This window comes from Drosophila bipectinata, chromosome 2L, assembly GCF_030179905.1.
Source record: "Drosophila bipectinata strain 14024-0381.07 chromosome 2L, DbipHiC1v2, whole genome shotgun sequence".
Taxonomy (NCBI): domain Eukaryota; kingdom Metazoa; phylum Arthropoda; class Insecta; order Diptera; family Drosophilidae; genus Drosophila; species Drosophila bipectinata.
In genome coordinates, this window is record NC_091736.1 from 21986 (window position 1) to 27556 (window position 5571).

A 5571-nucleotide genomic window follows, 5' to 3' on the forward strand; every position below is an offset into this window, starting at 1 on the left:
ATGATCCCACGTTGGCCAGCACCCAGGGTCCTCCATCTGTGTCTGGGGTCTCTGCCCTGGGTGGGCATCCTTCCATGTTGGTCCAGTGGCTGCGGCTATGTGGCGGCCCAAAACCAGAGCCAGCAACCATCAGCATCTAAAATGAAAACAAAAACAAATTAGAAAACGAAGCTAAAATTTCGTCAGAAAACTTACCATTTGTTGCGTCCAATCATATGCCGGCGCCGTTCCCTCAGGCACAAATGGGCAGCGTCGTCGGCGTCGCTACCATGCCTGCGTTGTCCATTCTTCTTTTGCGCCTGCCTATTGGCTGGCATCGCGTCGCGCTGCGCTGCTGTGCCGGTGTAGCAGCGCTGCTTTGCCGGTGTGTGGCAGCGCTGCTTTGCCGACATAGCTGCGCTGCTGCGGCAACCGACGCCATGCCTGGGTTGGCAGCGATGGCGCCGGCTGTCCCTCGACGGTCCCACGATGGTCGGGGTTCGGCGGCTGTGGCTAGTGGCGGCCCTGCACCAGCGCCTGCAGCCGCCCACCGACGATGTCCCTCGTAGATCCACCGATGATCCCACGTTGGCCAGCACCCAGGGTCCTCCATCTGTGTCTGGGGTCTCTGCCCTGGGTGGGCATCCTTCCATGTTGGTCCAGTGGCTGCGGCTATGTGGCGGCCCAAAACCAGAGCCAGCAACCATCAGCATCTAAAATGAAAACAAAAACAAATTAGAAAACGAAGCTAAAATTTCGTCAGAAAACTTACCATTTGTTGCGTCCAATCATATGCCGGCGCCGTTCCCTCAGGCACAAATGGGCAGCGTCGTCGGCGTCGCTACCATGCCTGCGTTGTCCATTCTTCTTTTGCGCCTGCCTATTGGCTGGCATCGCGTCGCGCTGCGCTGCTGTGCCGGTGTAGCAGCGCTGCTTTGCCGGTGTGTGGCAGCGCTGCTTTGCCGACATAGCTGCGCTGCTGCGGCAACCGACGCCATGCCTGGGTTGGCAGCGATGGCGCCGGCTGTCCCTCGACGGTCCCACGATGGTCGGGGTTCGGCGGCTGTGGCTAGTGGCGGCCCTGCACCAGCGCCTGCAGCCGCCCACCGACGATGTCCCTCGTAGATCCACCGATGATCCCACGTTGGCCAGCACCCAGGGTCCTCCATCTGTGTCTGGGGTCTCTGCCCTGGGTGGGCATCCTTCCATGTTGGTCCAGTGGCTGCGGCTATGTGGCGGCCCAAAACCAGAGCCAGCAACCATCAGCATCTAAAATGAAAACAAAAACAAATTAGAAAACGAAGCTAAAATTTCGTCAGAAAACTTACCATTTGTTGCGTCCAATCATATGCCGGCGCCGTTCCCTCAGGCACAAATGGGCAGCGTCGTCGGCGTCGCTACCATGCCTGCGTTGTCCATTCTTCTTTTGCGCCTGCCTATTGGCTGGCATCGCGTCGCGCTGCGCTGCTGTGCCGGTGTAGCAGCGCTGCTTTGCCGGTGTGTGGCAGCGCTGCTTTGCCGACATAGCTGCGCTGCTGCGGCAACCGACGCCATGCCTGGGTTGGCAGCGATGGCGCCGGCTGTCCCTCGACGGTCCCACGATGGTCGGGGTTCGGCGGCTGTGGCTAGTGGCGGCCCTGCACCAGCGCCTGCAGCCGCCCACCGACGATGTCCCTCGTAGATCCACCGATGATCCCACGTTGGCCAGCACCCAGGGTCCTCCATCTGTGTCTGGGGTCTCTGCCCTGGGTGGGCATCCTTCCATGTTGGTCCAGTGGCTGCGGCTATGTGGCGGCCCAAAACCAGAGCCAGCAACCATCAGCATCTAAAATGAAAACAAAAACAAATTAGAAAACGAAGCTAAAATTTCGTCAGAAAACTTACCATTTGTTGCGTCCAATCATATGCCGGCGCCGTTCCCTCAGGCACAAATGGGCAGCGTCGTCGGCGTCGCTACCATGCCTGCGTTGTCCATTCTTCTTTTGCGCCTGCCTATTGGCTGGCATCGCGTCGCGCTGCGCTGCTGTGCCGGTGTAGCAGCGCTGCTTTGCCGGTGTGTGGCAGCGCTGCTTTGCCGACATAGCTGCGCTGCTGCGGCAACCGACGCCATGCCTGGGTTGGCAGCGATGGCGCCGGCTGTCCCTCGACGGTCCCACGATGGTCGGGGTTCGGCGGCTGTGGCTAGTGGCGGCCCTGCACCAGCGCCTGCAGCCGCCCACCGACGATGTCCCTCGTAGATCCACCGATGATCCCACGTTGGCCAGCACCCAGGGTCCTCCATCTGTGTCTGGGGTCTCTGCCCTGGGTGGGCATCCTTCCATGTTGGTCCAGTGGCTGCGGCTATGTGGCGGCCCAAAACCAGAGCCAGCAACCATCAGCATCTAAAATGAAAACAAAAACAAATTAGAAAACGAAGCTAAAATTTCGTCAGAAAACTTACCATTTGTTGCGTCCAATCATATGCCGGCGCCGTTCCCTCAGGCACAAATGGGCAGCGTCGTCGGCGTCGCTACCATGCCTGCGTTGTCCATTCTTCTTTTGCGCCTGCCTATTGGCTGGCATCGCGTCGCGCTGCGCTGCTGTGCCGGTGTAGCAGCGCTGCTTTGCCGGTGTGTGGCAGCGCTGCTTTGCCGACATAGCTGCGCTGCTGCGGCAACCGACGCCATGCCTGGGTTGGCAGCGATGGCGCCGGCTGTCCCTCGACGGTCCCACGATGGTCGGGGTTCGGCGGCTGTGGCTAGTGGCGGCCCTGCACCAGCGCCTGCAGCCGCCCACCGACGATGTCCCTCGTAGATCCACCGATGATCCCACGTTGGCCAGCACCCAGGGTCCTCCATCTGTGTCTGGGGTCTCTGCCCTGGGTGGGCATCCTTCCATGTTGGTCCAGTGGCTGCGGCTATGTGGCGGCCCAAAACCAGAGCCAGCAACCATCAGCATCTAAAATGAAAACAAAAACAAATTAGAAAACGAAGCTAAAATTTCGTCAGAAAACTTACCATTTGTTGCGTCCAATCATATGCCGGCGCCGTTCCCTCAGGCACAAATGGGCAGCGTCGTCGGCGTCGCTACCATGCCTGCGTTGTCCATTCTTCTTTTGCGCCTGCCTATTGGCTGGCATCGCGTCGCGCTGCGCTGCTGTGCCGGTGTAGCAGCGCTGCTTTGCCGGTGTGTGGCAGCGCTGCTTTGCCGACATAGCTGCGCTGCTGCGGCAACCGACGCCATGCCTGGGTTGGCAGCGATGGCGCCGGCTGTCCCTCGACGGTCCCACGATGGTCGGGGTTCGGCGGCTGTGGCTAGTGGCGGCCCTGCACCAGCGCCTGCAGCCGCCCACCGACGATGTCCCTCGTAGATCCACCGATGATCCCACGTTGGCCAGCACCCAGGGTCCTCCATCTGTGTCTGGGGTCTCTGCCCTGGGTGGGCATCCTTCCATGTTGGTCCAGTGGCTGCGGCTATGTGGCGGCCCAAAACCAGAGCCAGCAACCATCAGCATCTAAAATGAAAACAAAAACAAATTAGAAAACGAAGCTAAAATTTCGTCAGAAAACTTACCATTTGTTGCGTCCAATCATATGCCGGCGCCGTTCCCTCAGGCACAAATGGGCAGCGTCGTCGGCGTCGCTACCATGCCTGCGTTGTCCATTCTTCTTTTGCGCCTGCCTATTGGCTGGCATCGCGTCGCGCTGCGCTGCTGTGCCGGTGTAGCAGCGCTGCTTTGCCGGTGTGTGGCAGCGCTGCTTTGCCGACATAGCTGCGCTGCTGCGGCAACCGACGCCATGCCTGGGTTGGCAGCGATGGCGCCGGCTGTCCCTCGACGGTCCCACGATGGTCGGGGTTCGGCGGCTGTGGCTAGTGGCGGCCCTGCACCAGCGCCTGCAGCCGCCCACCGACGATGTCCCTCGTAGATCCACCGATGATCCCACGTTGGCCAGCACCCAGGGTCCTCCATCTGTGTCTGGGGTCTCTGCCCTGGGTGGGCATCCTTCCATGTTGGTCCAGTGGCTGCGGCTATGTGGCGGCCCAAAACCAGAGCCAGCAACCATCAGCATCTAAAATGAAAACAAAAACAAATTAGAAAACGAAGCTAAAATTTCGTCAGAAAACTTACCATTTGTTGCGTCCAATCATATGCCGGCGCCGTTCCCTCAGGCACAAATGGGCAGCGTCGTCGGCGTCGCTACCATGCCTGCGTTGTCCATTCTTCTTTTGCGCCTGCCTATTGGCTGGCATCGCGTCGCGCTGCGCTGCTGTGCCGGTGTAGCAGCGCTGCTTTGCCGGTGTGTGGCAGCGCTGCTTTGCCGACATAGCTGCGCTGCTGCGGCAACCGACGCCATGCCTGGGTTGGCAGCGATGGCGCCGGCTGTCCCTCGACGGTCCCACGATGGTCGGGGTTCGGCGGCTGTGGCTAGTGGCGGCCCTGCACCAGCGCCTGCAGCCGCCCACCGACGATGTCCCTCGTAGATCCACCGATGATCCCACGTTGGCCAGCACCCAGGGTCCTCCATCTGTGTCTGGGGTCTCTGCCCTGGGTGGGCATCCTTCCATGTTGGTCCAGTGGCTGCGGCTATGTGGCGGCCCAAAACCAGAGCCAGCAACCATCAGCATCTAAAATGAAAACAAAAACAAATTAGAAAACGAAGCTAAAATTTCGTCAGAAAACTTACCATTTGTTGCGTCCAATCATATGCCGGCGCCGTTCCCTCAGGCACAAATGGGCAGCGTCGTCGGCGTCGCTACCATGCCTGCGTTGTCCATTCTTCTTTTGCGCCTGCCTATTGGCTGGCATCGCGTCGCGCTGCGCTGCTGTGCCGGTGTAGCAGCGCTGCTTTGCCGGTGTGTGGCAGCGCTGCTTTGCCGACATAGCTGCGCTGCTGCGGCAACCGACGCCATGCCTGGGTTGGCAGCGATGGCGCCGGCTGTCCCTCGACGGTCCCACGATGGTCGGGGTTCGGCGGCTGTGGCTAGTGGCGGCCCTGCACCAGCGCCTGCAGCCGCCCACCGACGATGTCCCTCGTAGATCCACCGATGATCCCACGTTGGCCAGCACCCAGGGTCCTCCATCTGTGTCTGGGGTCTCTGCCCTGGGTGGGCATCCTTCCATGTTGGTCCAGTGGCTGCGGCTATGTGGCGGCCCAAAACCAGAGCCAGCAACCATCAGCATCTAAAATGAAAACAAAAACAAATTAGAAAACGAAGCTAAAATTTCGTCAGAAAACTTACCATTTGTTGCGTCCAATCATATGCCGGCGCCGTTCCCTCAGGCACAAATGGGCAGCGTCGTCGGCGTCGCTACCATGCCTGCGTTGTCCATTCTTCTTTTGCGCCTGCCTATTGGCTGGCATCGCGTCGCGCTGCGCTGCTGTGCCGGTGTAGCAGCGCTGCTTTGCCGGTGTGTGGCAGCGCTGCTTTGCCGACATAGCTGCGCTGCTGCGGCAACCGACGCCATGCCTGGGTTGGCAGCGATGGCGCCGGCTGTCCCTCGACGGTCCCACGATGGTCGGGGTTCGGCGGCTGTGGCTAGTGGCGGCCCTGCACCAGCGCCTGCAGCCGCCCACCGACGATGTCCCTCGTAGATCCACCGATGATCCCACG